At 42.7% G+C, this 22,157-nt stretch overlaps 1 long non-coding RNA gene across 1 annotated transcript in view; it reads left to right on the plus strand.

The window, feature by feature from the left end:
- The window catches only part of LOC128095680 (uncharacterized), a 46,489-nt gene extending 43,095 nt beyond the window's left edge, over window positions 1-3,394 (plus strand). The window contains exon 3 of the long non-coding RNA XR_008213296.1: window positions 436-3,394. This is a non-coding gene — a long non-coding RNA (uncharacterized LOC128095680). The remainder of the gene's footprint in view (window positions 1-435) is intronic.
- Window positions 3,395-22,157: the final 18,763 nt, after the last annotated feature.

Genomic DNA, 22,157 nt, shown 5'->3' on the forward strand with positions numbered 1-22,157 from the left:
CTAAAGTCCTACTGTGGTTTGTGAAATGTCCTATTGTGAAATGTCCCAGCTGCTGACCCTGACTGAGAAGATTCTGGAGCTTCATGGGATGGAGGAGGTCACTGGGGGTGGGCCTTCTTGCCTGGCCTCACTCCTCTTTACTCTCTGCTCCTTGACTGCTGACGCACTGTGATCCTGTGGCCTCTTGCTCCTTCCCTGCCTTCTCTGCCCGAAGCCATGTCCTTCCTGCTGTGACAGAATGATCTCCATCAACTGTAAGCCAGAGTAAACCTTTTGTTCATTAAAGTCACAATAAGAATATCTAAATCAAGCCCTGATTCCCAATACCCAAGAAGGTAACTGAGTATGGAGATGGGGCCTTTAAAGAGTTACAAAGACAAGATGAGGTTATTACTAAGGACCTCAATCTAACGACTCCTTTCCTTATAACAACAGGAGATGCACACAGCACCGGGGCAGAGGAACGACCATGCTGGAGGGGGTGGTCACCATAAGTGCTATGCCGCTGTTTCTTCTGAATTGAGACTCACGAGCTCAAAAGCTGAATAAAACCTTTAAGACTCTGGAAGTCAATACAACTTAAGAAGCTGGAAAGTGTGGAAGATTCACAAGGCTTTCCCTCAAGGTCGTATATACAGTAAACAACGGCTGGGGGTCGCTGGGGAGTGGAGACTCTTCAGTGGACTTGACTGCAAGATGTGCTCTCAGGACGTAGCTGCTTTTAAGTGATCTGTGTTGCTGTAGTTACTGCAGTAAATTCACTGTCACCAAGCTAACAGGCAGAACCCTTCTTTGGCCTGTTATTGATGTTCTAACTGGGATGAATAGAGATTTGTTCACGTCTCCATAGGAAAAGCCACAAAACAAGTCTAGTGTATTAGTTACTTTTGTATTACTGTAACTATCGTTCCATGACAGAGGGTCTCAGTCAATCACGTTGGAGAGGACACAATGGAGTAGCTGAGACCATTTTGGCAAGAGTATGTGGTAGAAACTTTTCATATCACAATGGGCCGGGAAGCAGAAAGCATGACGGGCAGTTGGCAGGGATGGCATACCCACAATAACCTACCCCCTGTAACTTACTCCTTAGAGGTAGACCCATCTTCCCAAGGCTTCAGGGACTACCTAAAACAACACCATCAGGGGACATGCACTCAAAACAGGAGGCTGTGACAGACACTTCAGATTCAAATCATCACACCAAGCTTTGGAACAAAGCTTCCAAAGAAGCCAACCCTACTGGCACACTTCATTTATACTTTAGATCGCAAGCCTGCCAAAAGTAAATCTATGTTGCTTAATATACTCAGTCTCTGGTATTTTATTATGGCAGCCAGAACAAGCCAAACCACTTCATGTTCAAACAAATTCACAGTTATTAGGCAGTGAATTATACCCATGCCCTCCCCCAATCTGTTGAAGCCCTATGCCTGTCTTACTTAGAGGACCTTTAACAGAGGTAATTCAGATTAAATGAAGTTCTAAGGGTGATGCCCTAAGACAACAGGGCAGGGACATTGAGGGCACTCCTTCTTGCCTTTGTTCTCTTTTTCTCTCTCTTCTCCTCTTCTGTTTTTTCTTCTCCCCCTTCCCCCTTCCTCTCTCTCTCTCTCTCTCTCTCTCTCTCTCTCTCTCTCTCTCTCTCTCTCTCTCTCTCTCAGACCATGTGAGGATACAGTGTTAGATGTGCATATGAGCCAGGAAGGGAGATCTAATGAGACCCCTACCCTGCAGGCTTCTGGTGCTTTAACGTGAACTTTTCTTGTGAACTCTCATCTCTGAGAAAGCACAGTATGCTGCCTCAGCACCCAGCCTGCAGTCCTGTCTCGTACCAGCACTGGCAGAACAGTGTGCTTCCCAAGTTCATACTCATTCTAAGTTCCCAGGTGGTTTCCATATGTACCTCACGGAAAATGAAACCTTTCAAAGTCAGCATTCTAACGAAGCAAGAGAGGCCATCAACAAGGGCTGTGGATAGATCCTGTTTACTTTGATTTGGCTCATGTTCATCTTTCTTTGGATGTAATTTCAAAAATAGTCACCCTATATCCTCTGCCAAGGCAGAGTCTGGGAAAGGTAAGAAAAGGGTTCTGCTAATTCTTCTGTTCAGCGTTTGGATTGAAGCTGTAACTGGAGACTCTGAAATCACTGAGGCCCTTAACCTCCCCTCACTCTCCCCACCCTCAGCTTGATCTCAGAGGGGCAGCCCCCTTGCCTTGCCTTTCGTGTTCCAGAATGTGGCCAAGACCAAGAAAAGAAAATGACCACTCCTGATGCTGGAGGCTCTGAGTTCAGCCAGTTCACCCTGGTCACAGAGAACGGAGACAGAGTTGGGTTTCTTGCATCTGTTCCATGACCTTCCCCTGCCACTGGCTTTGCACAGAGCCTCGAACACTCGAGGCCACCAATGCCACAGCGCTTGGGAGGTCAGGAGAATCTGAGAGTCTGTCACTTGGCTGATATGGTGGTTACCCAAACTAAAGAAAGCATGACCTTTTAACTGCTTTCTTAACCTCAAACCTGTGTGGTTTGATTAAGAAGAGGGTATTTCCACCTTCCCAGTAGAAAGCAAAAAATGCAAAAACTGATTCAACTTTCAAAAGGCTCAAACCTGGTACAATAACTCATGGACACGCCGTAAAATATATGACCTGTTTTGGCAGATAAAATGGAAGCATCAAGTTAAGACATTTAAAAATCATAGAATAGCTGACAGCAACACTACCCACCCCCTCACTCCCCCACCCTCTACCCCCTAACCCCCTCTGTCCTGGAACTCATTATGTAGCCCAAGCTGGCCTCACACTCACGGCACTCCACCCGCCATAGCCTCCCAGATGCTGCCATTACAGGCATGAGCCACCACACCCATCGTAAATAAGGTAATGCAGCTAGGTAACATCACTTTTTCTCCAGCAGAGAGAGGGGTGAACCCAAGTTCTCACAAATGTTAGATGACCTCTCTAGCCACCGAGTCACATCCCCACACAACTTCCTTTGTATCCGTTCACAAATGACAGCTATTCATTTTTTTTTTTTTTGAAATCCTGCAGGCATGGAACAGTGAAAGTATTTGTCAATAAATTCCTGCAGAAAGTTCGTCAAGTTTTTCTGTATGGAAGTCTACAGACTGCGCAATGAGCAACAATCTGTTTCTATGGTCTGTGTTTTAGACCAGGTTTTACCTGAGCAATGGATAGCTATGATATGTTGAATTTGGGTAATAACTGAAATTCATAACTATCATAAAACCATCCTATGCCACTACACCATGCAATATTGTTATGCCTGTCACCCTAATACATCTTCCTATGGGCCTTTTGTTGAAATAACATTTTCCTGATAAAATTTAAATGAATGCATTAAAAAGCAGATGTCAGTTTCCACAAAAGCCACTCAATTATAAGATTTTGTGATACTTTTTTGTTTTGTTTTGTGATACTGACCTGAATCCGTTGTAACAGAATCTGTGTATTGAACCATTAACTCAGTTATCAGTCTGTCTTAGTGGGGAAGCTTGTGAGTGATGGCTAGACTACGGCATTGGATAGGACAGCCTTGGCTGCCAGCAGACAAGCCAGAATTAAGCAGTCTTCAGGAAACGTATTAGTGTGTGTGACTGGAAGTCCGTGTGAGAGTAAAGAATGCATGATGAGCAATGCTTTTCTGTCACCACAGACACATGGGTCTTCCATCTCCACCTCTGCCCACCCTAGCATTAGCTTCATTATGAGGCTGGCTTCCTTCATAATTTCAAATGGCTCCAGTGGCTCAGGGAGCATCATTTAGTTTAGACAGTGTCCAAAATCAGAGAAGAAGGGTCTTCTCTCTGTATGGAAACCACTGGCAGGACATCTTGGCAGACAGAGTCCTGCTGTTATTTCCTTAACTGTCACTTCATCACTCCTGAGTTGGTGAGGAATGTCATTGGGACTTAGGTCACTTGGCCTCTCTCTGGACATGATGGCTGAGGCCTGCTTCCTGGTTTCCCGAAGGAAGAATGGAAACATGAACAAAACGTAGCTCTGAGAGCGAGACTGCAGACAGACCCCTCACTGGGTCTGCTGTGGTCCTGCTGAGTTTGGAGAACATGGAAGCTGTGAGATCAGCAAGTGCTCTTAACCCCTGAGCCATCTCGCTAATCCCCGATGTTCCTGTTTTTATTTTCTTACTACTCTAAAGGGCTTGGGTTTGATTGTGAAAGTAATTATGAATATTTTAACGCAGGCAACGAATGCAACAGAAGTGATAATTTACATGTTAAATAATCAGAAAGTGAAAGACTAGAGAGAGAGGGGGAGTAAAGAGAAGACACCATAATAATTCAGGCCTGTCAAAGGAAGAAAGGGAGTGCTTACCTGGGCTTAATGGTGCAGGGCTGTAATCCCAGCCCTGTGGAGTCTCAGATGCTGAGTTCAGGGCTAGCTGGGCTCCCTGGATTTGGTAGTGGGCAGGGCTGGGGGAGGTAATGTGTAAAACATCTCAAGCAAACAACCCGAGGGTCTAGAAGCTTACTCTGCTACTGCTGGACTCAGGAAGAAGGTGTGAGTATTCATACTAGAAGTGAGGATGTGGAATTGTATTGTTCAGTAGATGAATTTTCTAGTTAAACTTGCCATTATTTTTTCCTAAGAAGTTTTATCCAGTTACCTTATATTAAATCTTTTCCTTAATCGATGATTAAATAAGTTCCCTGTGGTCCCTGGGCCCCTGGCTTGCAGTGGGTGTCCTGCTGCCAGGAAAGGAAGGCGGCTTCTGAAGCAGCCGAGGCTGCAGTTGTATCCCGAGACACCGTCCTCGGTGTGAAATTACAAGTGCACTGAGTTTAGGCAAATGTAATTAGGCCTGGAAATCCAATTAAACTATAGAAGACACTCTTTCTGCCCGAAGACGTTTCCCTCTATGTAAATCAGACAGAAAACATGTGTAATTTATGAGAACGCCGACTGAATTACCCTTCAGCAACCACCTTCCACAGTATTGTCTTTCCTCCAAAGCCAGAGAACTCGAGAGATGTAATGATTGTATAAGAACAGTTTCCCATTAAAGACTTCAATCAAATCAAATTAAATCAAACTTGAGAACCAATGCTATGACAACAGACGTCATTAGCCATGACCGTCTTTGGGCAACAGGACTGCTCAGTCCTGAAGCAGACCGTGTTCCCAGTGGGTTGAACCCGACAGGTTCAGCAGCTATGCTACTACTGCGGTGACCACTGAGGAATGGACAGTGTGCGTTTGGTTTCGTTCATGTCCCAGCTGTACACACATCTCTGCCTACCTTCTCCAAGGGCAAATGGAGTCTCCTCTGATAAAAGATCCAGAATAGCTTGTTGCACGATTTTCCTTGTTTCTTGGTTCAGTGAGATAAAAGCTAGGTGGGAGAGACAAAACCTGGGAACCCCTCCCAGGTGACATCCTACCGTTCCAATGAGTCCTAGTGAGCTGGCAGGCTTCTTCCTGCTGCTGTGATAGAGAATTTGGCAGATAAGAGAGCCTCAGGGTCCAAAAAAAGCAGTCAGAACTCAGTGACTTGGCTCGGCCTCTCTCATGTTCACTCAAATCATGAGAGGCTGTGATGAGGTGGTGAGTATCTTGACAGCATAAGGAAGACCTGTAGGGGTTAAACATGTGGTTCCACCTTTAAGACTTTCCCTCATAGTTTTGTTCACTCAGGACCAGATAAGAGGCAAGGCCAGCTAGGCTGTTTGCAGGACTGAATGCTCAGGTGCTGACCTCCACGACAGCTATGGGGAAGTCCTAACGTTCGGTATATGGGTGTTAGGAGGGGTCCTGTGGGAGGTGCTTAGGGCATTAGTGATGGCAGAGCCCTCACAGTGATGACAGAGTGCACACATTGGAGCACAGAACCTTGATCTTAGCCTCCTCAGCCTCTAGGGTTGTGGGAAATGTTGTCTAGGCCACCCAGATCATGGCAATTTGTTGTTAGAAGCAAGAGCTAAGACAGTCCATAAGGTTAGTCACCTGAGAAAGAAGATCCAAACTCAGTCACCTGTAGGGACTCCCCGGGGAGTACCGCTAACATCCCTATGCTAGAGCAACAGAATCAGGAGGCAAACAGCGGTATCCTTCCCGGAAGTTCTCTGTGATTGCAAACCCCATTTGAAAGCAACCTTTGTATTGTGGAGGACACCATGTCAGAAAGTTCCTCTGGACTTTATAGGGGTTGCACAAACTGAATAATTCTAGTAATTATAAAAATAAAATGTTCTGAAAAGCACAATATCTCTTGACTGAATTTTGTGAGTAAAATCATTATGAACCTTTGGGACTTCTACATTTTGTTGTTTGCATGCATTGATGTGTTTATGTGAGTGGAGTTTTCCTGACATGCTTTTGAACTCAACTTTATTCACATTTCAATCAGTGGAGAATGAATATCAGACTCATTCCTCAAGGGAGGATGGGTTCTCTTTTGCCTTAGTACTCAGATAACCTATAATAACATATTTTTTCCAAATTATGATTGACAGCATAAATGATTATGCCACAATATATTTAACTAGTTCTCTACAATTGGAAATTTATACTGTTTCTAATTTTCCTCCATTGTCACTGTGTAATAATGTTTTCCTAAATATATTTAGTCCCAGGTTTGGTTGTTTCATTAAGATATTTTCCAAAAGGTAGATTTGGCAGAAAATGTATACAATGAAGGCTAGTAAAGACAAGTTTAATTTTCCTTTAAAATGTTCGGGTTTGTGTACATTCATTCGTCTTAGTAAGGTGATAAACACCATGACCAAAAGCAGCTTAGAGGGGAAAGGTTTATTTTATCTTACAGTTTACAGTCTATTATGGAGGGAAGTCAGGACAGGAATTTAAGGCAGGAACCTGGAGGCAGGAACTGAGGCAGAGGTCATGGAGAAATAATGCTTACTGGCTTGGTCCTCATGACTTGCATAGCCTGCTTTCTGATAGCATCCAGGACCACCTTTCCAGGGATGATAACATCCATAATGAACTGGGCTACCCTCCATTAATCATCTGCCTCTCCGTTTTCCACAAGTCAATCTTATGGTCACATCTTAATTAGAGTTCCTATCTCTCAGATGGCTCTGGCTTCTGTCAAGTTGACAAAAAACTAGCCAGCATACTACCCCATTATTAGAATAAGAGGATCACTTCTTTCACCATACTTGATAAACCTTACACATGTCATTGGAAAATCTCTGTAGATTGGCTAAACCAATTTCCTCACAGAAATATTCACTTTCTTGATGCTGTGGAGTGCTATGGACATCTTTTATTTCACAAGAAGGATGAAGCCATTCAGAAGTTGGTGGGTAGGTGAGATGTAACCACAAACAGAGTTTATAAGCAGTAGTTCTAAAGAAGGTAGCAGCATGCACATGAGAAACTAGAGACACCCTGTGATGTGGCAGCCTGTTCTGCTGAGACACTGGCTGCTGGCACCCAACTTGGCAGAGCCTTTAAAAAAAATTCCTTTGCCATCAGCTTGCTCTTTGTATGGCCTCTGAAGTGTTACCTGCAATTGCAGTTTGTGAAACAATACCTGGACTCTGTAGTCTATGCTATCATAGCTCTCTAGCATCCTACTGGGGACCAGGGATTCAGATGTCTACATACATGGCAGCAAGAAAAGGGGTCTCATGCCACCTTCCCTAGACAATGTTTCAGGCTCCCAACTAGTCAATAGGAAACCATGGTGTAGTTGTCCTTGACTGTCTTAACCCTGTGTGGTCACAGAACATGGCTCTGTTTTAAGAAAAATGCACTTGTGCACCTATACCAATCATCTGAATGGAACTGGAAGAGAGACTCACTGGCATGTGTTCTGTACAGGGCCATTTGGAGATGGGAAATTTCTTATATCTTGAAACATATCAATGGCTTTAAGCAAAGAGAACTGACTTGTTAGTTTCTGGTTGTGAAACCACTCAGTTGGCCACTGTGATGGCTATTCTTGGTTGTCAACTTGACTACATCTGGAACTAAAACCCCCCAAATGAAGGGCACACCTTTGGAGGATTTTTTTGCTTAATTTGAAGTAGGAAGATCCATTTCTACTCTAGATTTTTGAGTTAGGAAGACACACCTTTAATCCAGATCTTGCAGGAAGAAACACATCCGAGCCACACCTTCTGTGGAAGCCTATATAAGGACATGCTTGCTCTCACCTTGTGAGCCCATCCATTCCTTCACTGGCATTAGAGCCTACTTCTCTGAGATTCCTGTGTATCCTGAAGACCAGTTGAGACATGCAGCCTTGTGGACTGAGCAACTGCTGTGTTCTTGGAACTCCCATTCACAGCTAGTCCTTGTTGAATTAGCTGGACTGCAGCCTGTAAGCCATAATTCTAATAAATTATGTGTATATATATTTATACATATACATTCATTCTATAAGTTCTGTTACTCTAGACCGATAAAGTCATTCATTCTGTCTTTGTTGTTGGTTGGTTAGTTGGTTGGTTTTAAACAATACAATCTACCTTAGTCCTCTGAGATTTTCAGAATAACAGAAGACACACCCAGTGCTTTCTCAGGGCGGCTGGGAGAGTGTGGTGTTAGAAGTACAACCCTACATCTGCAAATTCAGCCACAGGATGACCCTGTGACCTTTTGATGTTGCATGGGAACATTGCTTTATGATTGGTCCCCTAAGGATTAATTCACTATTTGGCAAAATCCCGATTTTGACTTCGTTGTCCTTTGTCTTGAACTCCCATATTGTGAAGTAACATTTTAATTTGTAAGAAGATAATCCCAACAGTTACTGTTTCATCCTGTCCCACCCAAGTGGGACTCCACATAGCTTCAGAATTCTCCTCAGTATTTTTAAACTTAGTGGCTCCAGCAATGTTTATTCTTTGATTTTTAAAAATCAATTTCTGGGTCCTACTGATCCCTTGTGAATAGATGGCTAGAATAAATACTTGACAGATGTTCTATCTCTAGTTTTACGAGAGTCATGTTTTTAATTTTTGGATGTTGACGGTGGGGGGACATGTGTGCTGGTTTTAAGAATGAATTGTGGAGTAGAGGCTGTCTGACATTAACAGGCCACTGGGCGCTCTGGTGCTCAGGGAACTGGAGTCCTTTCTGTCAAGGGCTCTCAGCAGGGTCCTGTTCACCATGTAGATAACAAAGAGAAAATACCAAAGCAAACTCTTGTACAAGCCTGGGCTTGTGAGAAGTTGCAGTGAAGCTTTCTGAGATGAAGGTGGGACTGATTCTCCATGGACTGAGGTCAACTTAGAAATACCCAAGGGCAGACTCCGAATTCTAAAGGGGCTTGGAAAACTGGGACATTTGGTTGAAATAAGCCCCCTGGAATTTATAACAAAAAATACTGTATTTGGACTCCATAGCATAAATCTCAGATTCCTGGCTCATTATCCCCACATTTACAAATCCATCTTAGGTTAATAAAAATTAACTTCACAAACAGAGTTTATAAGGAATTTTTTTCCACAAAAACCCTTAGTGATGATATTGTTGAGAATGACGGACAATTGTAACCATCAGAATGTCAATAATATGGGAATGACTAAATAACTATAGTTTATCAACTCATGGACTTTTCACTAGCAAATGTCTCAGTAGCAAGTGAATATTTATTGTGACATATAGCATACAATCCAAATTGCACACTGCACGTTTGTGAAACTTTTTGAATTACTATAAAATGAACAATGGGATTGCCATCATTCACACCAAAATAGGAGCCATCACCAGAACCCCATACACCATCCCCTTTCTTGCCATCACTTCAATCTAAAACATGATTCTTTATCCACCCCCAAAGGAGCAATTATCTGGCTTTTATAATCATTGCTTAGAAAATTATTTTTGTTATGGTTTTCCCACCTGAATACCTGTCCCTGAACATAGCAGCTTTGCCTTTGGGCCTTATGTAGCTGGAACTCAATATGTGGCTTGTTTTCCTTACAGTGTTTTGTTGTTGTTGTTGTTGTTCATGTTAATTTAGACACACTATAGAAAGCTCTCCCCTTTAAAGCACAGAATGGATGAGGTTTTAGAATATCTCTATATTAGGAAATAATATTTTTATTTTTTTTAATTTTTTTTTTTTTTTGGTTTTTCGAGACAGGGTTTCTCTGTGTAGCTTTGCGCCTTTCCTGGAACTCACTTGGTAGTCCAGGCTGGCCTCGAACTCACAGAGATCTGCCTGGCTCTGCCTCCCGAGTGCTGGGATTAAAGGCGTGCGCCACCACCGCCTGGCTGAAATAATATTTTAAAGTGTGTTACTTTTGTTTGTGTTGCAGTTTAACTCTGTGAAGCTGTGTTACTGTGCCTGTCTAGAACACCTGATGGTCTAATAAAGAGCTGAATGGCCAATAGCGAGGCAGGAGAAAGGATGGGCAAGGCTGGCAGGCAGAGAGAATTAATAGAAGGAGAAATTTGGGAGGAGAAAGAGAGAGGAAGAAGTAATTAGAGAAGGAGGGAGACCCAGGGGTCAGCCACCCAGCTATATACAGGAATAGAAGGGGGAAAGCCCCAAGGCCAAAGATAAATAGGATAATTTAAGTAAAGCTGGCTAGCAACAAGCCAAGCTAAGACTGGCATTTATAATTAAGAATAAGCCTCCATGTGTGATTTATTTCGGAGCTGGGTGGTAGGCCCCTCAAAAGAGCCAAAGAGCAAAAACAACCAACAACATTTTGGCATGAAAGATGGGACTCTCAAATTTCCATAGGGCCTGAGAAAGCTGAAAAGTAAAAAAAAAAAAAAAAAAAAAAAAAAAAAGAATATGGCTCCTTTAAGAGTTACAGCCGGACAGTTTCTGCCAGTCAGTGAGCCCTTGAGCAGCCAGTACTTTACGTAGGAACAAAAAACTAAGTAAAAATGCCTGCCACAGTGCAAGCATTGTCATTCTAGAGCTCCAGGAAGGTTGAAAGCAGTTTTTGTCACAAACCTCCGACCTGGCCACAAGCTTTAGGCTTGGGTTTCATAACTTGAGAAGCAAGTGGAGCCAGCCAAGAGAGCTGCATGGAGAATCCAGGTTAGCAGTCTAAAGGTTTGCTCACATGGTCAAAAAAGGCTAAAAGATACACAATGAAAGAGGTCCAGACAGAAAAACCTTTAAATAGGTTCTGGTGTGTTTTACAATATATGTAGGCTTAAGAAAGAAAAGAAAATGGGTATAGGCAGTTATAGAAAGAAATAAATAGTTTTGTTTTTTTTTTCTCGAGACAGGGTTTCTCTGTGTAGTTTTGCGCCTTTCCTGGAACTCACTTGGTAGTCCAGGCTGGCCTCGAACTCACAGAGATCCGCCTGGCTCTGCCTCCCGAGTGCTGGGATTAAAGGCGTGTGCCACCACTGCCCGGCAAGAAATAAATAGTTTTAAAAAATAAATAAAGTCTTTAAAGAGAGAGTAAAAGTAATATAAAAGAAAAAAGCCACATAAGATGGGAAACACATAAGGAGTCTGGATTCTATATAGTGTTGTGTTGATTTTGAATTTCTTGAATGTTGATATGCAAACAACAGTTGCTAAGAGATGGGACTGCGAGCAGGACTGCAAAATTAAACCAACCTGTGTACTTTAGGGCTATCTTAACTTTTAAAAAGAAGTAAAAATAATGTATTTTTTAAATGGAAATAAAAAATGCTTTGGAGTTTTGTTCCCACATGAGAGGCTATGGATTCCTTTAGGAATGATATTAATCAGGTGTGATCAAGGGAGACCTCCTGAATCTTGACAGGTGATACCTATCAACAAAGATTATATCTGGTCTTCCCAGACTTGGCCATTATCTCAAATTTTCTCTCTGGGACCCTAAAGATGCTTTGTTCACAGATAGCAGGAAGCCTCAGTACAGAGAAAGCTACACTCACATCCCCAAGAGTTGGGGGGTATGGACAGTCCTTGGTTATTTGGTGGGTTATGGATATTTGTTATCATTTAGGGGACTATAGTATATTGATACAAATTTAAAGTTATTTTTGTTAATACTGTATATATGTTTCTATTCTTGTTTAAGGTATTGTACCTATGCAGTTCATTTAAAAATGTAAGGTAAAATTCTAGTTTTTGAAAGCTATTATTCTAAACTATATAGGATAATCAGGAAACATAGGTTAGTGGTTAGTTATTTATAAGAATCAGAATTGTGGATATGTTAGGTATGCTTTCCAGATTGTATAGCAATATATTTTAGATAGATAGATGGTCTTCAAACCTTTCAAAGACCTACAGAATATGGTATTTAAAGTGTTTTGTTAACTTAGGGCTTTTCGTGACAATGAGACTCATCTGCCCCTGGAAGCACCAATTTACTTCAGTGATGATGGGCATCAAAGAAACTTCTTATGGAGTTTGCTTTCAATGTGTCATGGCTAGCCAGTTGGGTAAGAAGCTGCTCTTGCCTGGACTGCTTGAAAGTATCTTGTATAAACTGAACATGCAGGACCCACAGGAAAGTGACTGCTGAACTTTGCCAAAACAAAGCAAAAACAACCAAGAACATCTCGACTCACTAGGCAGTGGTTATATAGGTTACTTCCACCTTTCTATTAGAAACAATAATGCTAGGACTGTTTGTGAATTTTGTGTACCTAAGTGTTTATATTCCTTCAAATATCTGTTAGGATGCTAGATCACATGGTAACTATATGTTTAGGCCCTTGAAAACCTGTAAAATATTTTTTGAATAACTGCATTATTTTATATTCCCAGCATTAACGTACAATGGCTCCAATGTTTCTCCTCCAACTACTGTCCATCTTTATGGTTATAAAAACATCAGTGGATATGAAGTGCTAACTCATTGTATCTTTTATTTTGCATTGTTTGAACGTGCATATCTGCAGGCTTCATTTTTATTTCTTTTAGCACTTTAAATAAACGTACTATCTTTCTGTTTTCAGCCTTACATAGGTTTGCTTTTTTGTTTGTTTTTGTTTTTTGTTTTTTTAAACGAGAAATTGATTGCTAGGATTTTTGTTTGGTTTTGTTTTGAGACAAAGTCTCACTCTTCCTCAGACTAGCCTGGAATTTACTACATACAGGTTAGCCTTGAAGTGGCCATGATCCTCCTGCCTCAGCCCTCTCAGTCCTAGGATTATGGCTGGGTGCCATCAAGACCTGCTTTGACAGCTAATCTCACTAAGGATGGCTCTCACACAAGTGTATTCTCTTACTGATTTCAAGAATGTCATTGTCTCTAAGCTCAGGTGTGTGGGGGGAGACACTGAGTTGATAGAGTATTTGTCTAGCATGTACAGAGGCCTGGATTTAATCCGCAGCACCACAGCACCACAGGCATGGTTGCTAATATGTTTACTCCAGTGCCTGAGAGGTAGAGGAATGCGGATCAGAATTTCCAGGTCATCTATGGCTACATATTGAGTTTGAGGAGGACAGGTTGGTATACATAGGACCCTGTCTCAAAACACATGTACAAAAAAATGAAACTTAAAAACATGTTTGTTTTTGTTGACAGTTTTATTATAAAGTAGATGAATATAGGCCTCTTTAAAAGCACCCTATCTGGGGCACATCAGACATGTCTTCAATGTCTAGGTCAATATTTTTTCATCTACTTTTTGAGGGTTTTTTCCTTTCCTTCCTTCTACCCTCCAGGAGGCCAGTTGTATAATTTAGTACACTTCCTAGTCCCTAGAGATTTCTGAAGCTTTGACCATGGATTTTCATACTTTTTCTTTCCCGACTCTTAGACTGGGAGATCACGAGAGGCCTATGTTTCCTATCTCCACATTTGCTAGTCCTCTCCTTGCTGAGTGCCTCCATGACATTTTTCATTTCAGTAATTATGCTCTCTAAGTCAAACCTTCTGGCTTGCTTCCTACTTACACTTTGTGACTCTGAATGGCTAGTCTTCACTTGGTGAGAGACACTGCCCTCATGGATGAATTTTCTAGCCGTGGTCCCACTAGAGTTGTTTGGTTGAATTAATGGATTTTATTATTTTTTTCATAGAAAAATATGTGGAGAGTGCAGCGTGCTCCACTTCTCCTGTCTCCCTGCTATGACCATTATGCATTAATGTGTTTGCTGCAGAGGATGCTGCCATGCTGCTGGAGTGTTGTCCACCGAAGCCTGTAGATTACACGAGACTTCACTTTCTGTGTTGCAAATTCTATGTATTTGACAGTGACAAAGTGAGTTCCAGGACAGCCAGGGCTACACAGAGAAACCCTGTCTCAAAAAACCAAAAACAAGTGGAGTGCAGATCTGGACAGAAAATTCTCAAAAGAAGAAATGAGAATGACTAAAAGACATCTTAAAGTTTTCATCATCCTTGGCAATTAGGGGAATGTGATTAAAGCTACTCGGAAATTTCAGCTTTTGTCCTCTCTTTCACAGAGCAAAAAAACCGTCATGGTGTGTGTGTGTGTATGTGTGTGTGTGTGTGTGTGTGTGTGTGTGTGTGTGTGTGTGTGTATGTGTGTGTGCACTCATGCTTGCTTATGTGGATGGGCATATACTCTGCCATGGCACGATCAGAGGACAGCCCTTAGGTGCCTGTCCTTATCTTTCCACCTTTTTTGAAACAGGGTTTCTTTACCCCTGCACTAGCCAAGGTAGCTGGTCTCCAGGCTCTGGGAGAGACTCTTGTCTGCCTCCCATAGCCCCATCGGTGGGCTGGGGTGATAGATACCTGCACTGCTGCGTTTGGCTTCATGTTGGTTCTGGGACTCCACACTCAAGTAGTTAAGCTTGCATGGCTCAACTCTCCCCAGACCAGAAATATGTATTTTTAATGAAGTTTGACTCATGAATTATTTCTTTCATGGATCATGTTTTTGGTATTCTCTAGTTTTGAACATTTTTTAAATAATTAAAGTCTTTGTTTTGTACGTTGAACATCTTGGCTTTCTCGGGAGATGTTTTTTCCTATGTATGGCCTGTTTCTTTGAATAGTTCTTATTTTTTGATGAAAACTGGGCATTTTAGATTATATAATGATAAACATATTATCACAATATGTTAGTCTCCCCTCTGTTGTCATTGCTTCTGCTACTGCTGGTGCTTTTCAATGACTTACCTGAATTAATTATGTAAAGTTTGCATTTGTGCCACATGAGTCACCTGGAATCTGCTTAGTTAGTGTAGTGACCATGTCATACCTGAACAGAGATTTCATTAAGATTATGAAGTCCATGAGTCTCCTTGTATTCACCAAGAACTTTGTGTATGGGTTGTGGGGCTCTTTCATACCTAATCACACACTCTACAACGCTGCTTTAGTCTCTCTACTTACTTCTTTGGGGCCCCAGTTTTGGCTAGGCATGAAAGTTTAAGACCGCTATAGATCTTAGCAGGGTGTATGCACAGTCCTGCATCTGCACATATCCCTATGTATATGCTTGGCTTTGGTTAGTGTGGTGGTTTGAATGAAAATGACCCTCACAGACTCAGGGAGTGGCATTATTGGAGGTGTGGCCTTGTTGAGGTACGTGTGGCTTTGTTGGAGGAAGGGTGTCACTAGGGGTGTGCTTTGAGGTTTCAGAAGCTCAAGCCAGGCCAGTGTCACTCTCTTCCTGCTGCCTGAAGATTTGGATATAGAACTCTAAGAACTCTGTATCTCTCCCAAACCGTGTCTGCCTGTGTGCCGCCATGCTTCCCATCAAGATGATAATGGACTAAACCTCTGAACTGTAAGCCAGCCCCAATTAAATGCTTTCCTTTATAAGAGTTGCTGTGGGCATAGTGTCTCTTTTCTACAGATATAAAAAAAAAAAAGATTGATGGATTTTACGTTTGTGGGCGTGCCCCACACGCATTCAGTGCCTGCAGAAGCCAGAAGAGGGCATCAGACCCTGGGAAGTGGAGTTGCAGATGGTTGTGATCTACTGCATGAATGGGTGCAGGATGTCAAGCCAAACCTGAGTTCTCTGCAAGAGCCCCAAGTGCTCTTAACCACTGAGCCGTGTCTCCGGCCCCAACCTACAGAAGTTTTGTCATGAGAATTAAAGACACCGTGGAAGCTGGTGAAGTGTCTACTTTGGAATTTTCTAGCTTGCCCTAGGATTCTGGTCAATGGATCATACACTCGAGACTGCCACTGGAGAGTCCATTTGAATCTTAATCTTATTTGTGAAACAGAAAGAATGAAACCCACCCCATAGCACATAGTGAAAATTAAATGAAAATTTGGAAAAAAAATAAGTAAAATCTAGTCTAACATAATGGCTTATAAAGATGACCTAAAAAAAAAAAGAAAGAAAAAAAAGAAAAGAAAAGAAAAAAAAACCGCTGGCAAATCTGGGGCCCAGGACAATGCTGCCACCAGGAAGCAGCAGTTGCTGGTGTCTACCTGGCAAGATCCAGGTTAATTGGCCTCCGATGTGTCCTGAGCATGTAGGGTCGCTGAAAAGCTCCCCAGGTGGTTCTCTGATGTAGTCGGGTAGCTTCACCGCCCTGTTAAGAATAGTTAAAAGCAAAGACAACCTCAAAATGATGGCTTTTAGATCTCTGTTTATCTCCATGGCTGCAGTCGACAGCTTGGATTTCGCTTCCATGAGGCTTAAAAAAAGAAACAAAATCAGCGAACGTGTGAATGTGGGGCTTGAAATAGCTCCCAGAGAAGCTTGAATCAACACGAGAGAGAGTAGAGATGAAAAGATGAACACGATTCTCCTACTGTCTGGTTTTCTCTGCTGAACATGAAGTCATCACCTAACCTAGATACGGCATTTTGACTTCCTTTTTGGGGTGATCCATCTTGTGGCAATCTCTCCCACTTTTGTTAAGACTTGGGCAGTAACACACATGTGAATGTATTTCAATCACATGGAGGAGGAACATGTTTGTGGCAAGTGTGGAGACCATGTGTGCCCTACACACAGGGCACTACCTACACCTCTATCCTTGTGAACCCCAGGCAACTTTCTGTTCCTTTGTCCTTTGACATTTCTTGACACATCTCCAAGGTGTCCCAACCTTCAGTTGTAACCTCATGGCTACTGGAGTGGATTTCAGATTCAACAATTCTTCCTCATTAGTTTCGTGGATTTCTTCTTCAAAAAGCTGCTGAAGTCTGGGCTCACAGTGCTCAGATATTGATTGAGTGACTGAGTGAGCCCACACAGGATGACCCCTTTCTTGAGACACCTCTTTGCTGTGTGTGACCTTGTCAGTAAACGAAGGGGAAAACATTTGTCCTCAACCCTTGTTTATAAACTAGAAAGAGCCACTTGCAGCAGTTAGCAACAGCCACCTGCTAGTCAGATCCAGAGGAAGGAGGAAGTGCCCCAAAGCTGCTCCAGTTAATTCAGAGGTCCACAAAGACTATGACTTTATTTCAATGTGTATTTTACAAAAGTAAAGCCATATTTCTTAGTTCTCTCAAATTGTTTTTGACTTGCTATTGTAATTCTAGTCTTATCTTTTATTTTATTTTTATTTTTGTAAGATTTATTTATTTCTATTTTATGTATGTGAGTGTTTGCATACAAATCTGTGCACCAAGTATGTGCAATACATGCGGAGGCCAGAAGAGGGCATTGAATCCTCTGGGACTTGAGTTATAAGTCTGTGAGCCACTAGGAGGGTGCTGGGAATTGAACCAGTGTCCTCTAGAAGAGCAGGAGATGTTCTTAACAACTTACCCATCTTTCCAGTCTCTATGTTATTTTTATTTGCTTTTACTAGGTTTTCCAGTTCCCTTATTTTAAAAATTGTATACTTTAAAAAAGTTATCTTTTTGAAAAAGGTGTCAAAATTGGTTATTATGCTAGAAAAGGTCTCATGTTTCCTAAGCTGGTCTTGAACTTACTATGTAGCTGAGGATGACCTTGAACTTCTGATCCTTTCTCTATACCTGAATACTGGGATTGTAGGCATTTGCTACCATGGCCAGTTTGTTCAGTGCTAGAGATTAAACTTGGGGCTTTGTATACTCTACCAACTGAACCACATTCCTAACCTGAATGTGTCAAAATTAATTAAAAAATTTTGTCTTCCCTCCAAACCTCAATTCTGTCATAACTCTTATACCCCTAATACCTAGGGAATTGATTGGAGTTACATAAACTGATAGTTAGTTTTTTATTGGAATAGGAATTGGATGAATGCATTGACTTTTACCAATCACTAATCTGAAGTCTTTTCACATCTGTTTCAAGTCTTATCTCCCACAGGAAAAGGCTTACATCCTCCCAAGTCCTATATTCCTAATTATATGAAATTAGTTCTTTATGTACAAGTACTATCTTTCAAGTCTTTTTGTTTTTTTCATTCATCAATTCTTTCCTTTCCTTTTCCTTTCTGAGGCACTATCTCAGCCCTGTAGTTCAGGATGAACTAATACTCACTATGTAGCCTAGGATGGACTCAACATTTCAGCCATCCTCCTGCTTCAGCCTACTGAGGGCTGGAATCAAACGCCTTGTTTGAGTTAGTCTGCTTACATCTGCACTGTGGACTGGGCCCAAGGACTCTGCCTGCAGTTGTATGGCTCCTCACTCAGTTGAAGGAGGATGAAGGAGGACGCTCTTCATGTTACAGATTGCATGCGGGTGCCATGGATGGGATGAGGTGCCTCAGGTGAGGGGGATCCATTCCTGAACCTAGATGGAGGCAGGACTATCACAAAACACCCATCAGGTGGAAGAGAAGACTTCCCAGGAAGGACCATGGCGAGGTTAGCCAATACTCCAGGCATCTCTCTCCCCAGGCTACCTTCCCTTCCCTTACCTTCTGAGAAAATTCTGTACAGTTGGGACTGAGCTCACTGGAGACAAAATATGGGAACGATGAGAGCATTGCTGGGTACACCCCTGTGAGGGAGGAAACACACTGGGCAGAGGGTTTGGCTGGTTTAATTTTCCAGAAAGAAAAGACAAGTTAAGGGGCTGGGGCGGTATTGAAGTTGGTAAAGTATTTGCCTTGCTAGCACAAGGGACATGAATGTGAATCCTAGGACTGCCCCATAAAAAGCTGGATATGGTGATATGTGGTTTCAACCCTAGTGCTGGGGGCAGGGCTGGGGATGGGGCATAGCCATGTGGTTCACTGGCAGTCAGCCTTGTCCACGTGGCTGTCTCTAAAAATGGTGAGGCTGCCTGCCTAAGACTAACACCCAATGCGGTCTTCTGTGCAAACACGTGCACATGCACTTGAACACACGCACACTCACACGTCAAATCAAGCCATTGTATTTCATGTTGAATTCTTTATTTTGCAGTGCTGCAGATCCATATGTGCTCAACCACTGAGCTACCCACAGCCGTGAATATAACAAGGAAAAAGCTCATTTATCTGGGGGATTTGTCACGTGTTCTAGGACGGTTAGTGATAGTAGCTCTTCATTTGAATCTCTCCCCTTTTCAGTAGAAGTGAACTCAGATCTTGTATTGTTTAAAACATTAGCCTATTTGTTTTAAATAGATATCTGTCTAACCTAAATTTATTTTTGTTTTGTTCTAAAATATTCTTTTTCAGGTAGCATAAATAGAGATTTATGTTTTTGGCTCAGTGCATAGGTTTCATCCCTCACATAAAAGCTTCAATCCATTTCTAGTTGTTTTTTTTTAAAAAGGGCGGATGTGCGTATTTACTCAGATATACTCAGATTTGCAAAGAAAAAAGTCAACATTTTCTAGTTTTTAATCTGCTCTTCCTATGGTCCTCTATCCACTTCCATTAAATTGGAGTCAGGCAAGGGATTTAGTAAAACTGTCTGTTCCCTTGTTTCTTTGGGTTAAATGTTCAAATTTTCAGACTCCCCTCCGACTCTTTCCCTTATGAAGCTGAATCTGGCTGTGAGAGTGAGGGAGAGGAAGCTCCTAGACCTGGCGGGTGGGAGGAGTCAAGCTCTTAGACCTGGCGAGTGGGAGGAGTCAAGCTCCTAGACCAGGCAGGTGGGAGGAGTCAAGCTCCTAGACCTGGCAGGTGGGAGGAGTCAAGCTCCGGTTGCTGGGAGGCTGGACACAGTTTCTTTAGATTGGTCTTTGATGAACTCTGCTTCCCAGAGATTAGCAGGAGCTGTGCCTGCTCCTCTAGATGAGAAGGGCTGTCTGGCTGGAGAAATTTGCCCTGGGGAGCAGAGTGAGATGAGAGCTTGTTGGACAGGCTGTGTGACACATTTGGCCAGTCCTCACCACAAAGGCAAGGGTTTGAGTGAGTTTTAGCATCATGTACCCACTAAATTGGCAAGGGAAGACCCCTGTCCTCGGGTTATGATGGAGGCCAGGTATGTGAGCCCTATCCTGGACGGGGAGGCTGGCCTGACTTACCATGTATAAGCTCCGCCTGGTTGTTGTGTGGCTGTTTCCTCCCAGAGGGGAGAGCAAGAGAATTATAAGACTGAAGAAGTAGACGAAACTCACCAAGTCAAGAAGCTCCTAGGAGTCACAAGCCTCCTTCCCATGGATACCTAAGCAGTAATAATTATGAGGGAAGGGACTCAGACTGGCCAAACTGTCTAAAGATTGTATGGGGAGTCTTGTGGATGCAGTTTTCATGAGCTGTCACCCATGTCGGGGTGGATTGGTTTGGTAATACAACTGAGTGATACATGACCCTATAAGTGACCTCTCCCTCACACTCCAGTAAGTAGCTCATCCCTATACTCTCAGAAGTCACCTCAGTAAGACACATAGTCACTAGGTTAGACTGAGGTGCAATCATTCCTTCAGGTTGTTCAGTGTTCAGTCTGGGTTGAAGAGATGTTCCGTCTCCCCAGGAAAAGTTAAGCAACACTAATGGAGGAGGGTACTCACGCGCATGAGAGGAAAATCCAGTAGCAGTGTGCAAAATGCCCAACGGTGTTTGTTGGTGCCAGGGAGCAGAAAATGAAGGGAGTGGGGGGGGGGCACCCATTAAAATCCCAGTCAGCCTTGTGTCCTCTGTATGTTTTTTTGAGGTGTGCTTACCTCCTCAAGGTGAGTCATCACGTTAAAGGTAAACATTTCGTTTGCATTTGTACTTGGGGCTGTTTGCCTTCCTGACTACGTCCTGGCTCCTTCCCAGCTGTCGCCGTCCCTTCACGATTTCCTCTGTTTGTCTGAAGTCTGTGACGCGGATTTTTGCTTTTCTTGTCTCGTCATCACTTGTTTTAAATTCATTTCACATTATTTGAGTATTTGAGATGAGAGAGAGAGAGAGAGAGAGAGAGAGAGAGAGAGAGAGAGAGAGAGAGAGAGAGAGGAGAGAGAGAGAGAGAGAGAGACTTTTATCCTCTCACTTGTCCTTCCAAGGACTTTCCCTTAATTGCCAGAAGGAAAAGAAAACCATCACACAAAACACAGCCCATAATGAAGGGTAGAGTTCTGTCTTTTGAACCCCTGGGTCCCGTGTCATGGTGATTTAAGGTTGATTTTTTCCACTGCACTTTGACACACTTCTCTTTCAAGCTTTTGCCCTTGATTTCGGTATCAGAGGCAATCCACTTTGAGCCAAATTCCTCAGAAGACGTTGAGAAGGCTGTGTTTTCTTCCCCTCATTTTTGGAGCCCAGACTGGAGTGCAGTCTATAATGACTCCCACAGGAGGTGCACAGAAAAGGTGCAGTGCTGGTCTCAGGGACACAGCAGGGCTCTGCTGGGTACCAGAACCTCTACCACTGTCTCTGGAGAAGGATGTTCTGATTCTATAGCAAAGATAAGCAACCCCTCCATAAAATTCCCAGCATCCCCCTGAAAACAGGAACTGAGCTAGCCTCTGCTTTAGCAACATCTCTTCACACTTCCAGTCTAGCCTGAGGATGCTATTCATTACAAAGATTTGTGCCTGTCTTTATGAAGGGAGAGGGGCCATTTTTATGCCATGTCTTCAATATTGATTCAGTTCCAAATAGTACCTTGAGTATTTTAGGCTCGTAATAAAGCTTTCTGAATCATGATGTGACTTCTGAGTAGATGAGTAGGGGAGTTAGTGGTGAGGGAGTGAACCATATCCTTGTTCCTCAGGTCTGAGATGCAAATGACCTTCACATTCTGGCACCTGGGAAGGCGGGCCATGTCTCCCAGTCAGGATGTCTTAAAGCTGGCTCAGAAGCTCCTTATTTCTTAGTGGCTGGTAATGATGATGCAACTTATAATAGAAGGCACCTTGGAGTGAATGAAGTATACACCTTGGTGTTCTGGTGCTGGTCCTTTTTGGTAAATATGATTGACTGGAGAATTTTTGTATTCTTTCCCTCGGGTAAAAAGCTAACAAAATGCATATCATTTC

This window comes from Peromyscus californicus, unplaced genomic scaffold, assembly GCF_007827085.1.
Source record: "Peromyscus californicus insignis strain IS unplaced genomic scaffold, ASM782708v3 Scaffold_4__1_contigs__length_199733344, whole genome shotgun sequence".
NCBI lineage: Eukaryota > Metazoa > Chordata > Mammalia > Rodentia > Cricetidae > Peromyscus > Peromyscus californicus.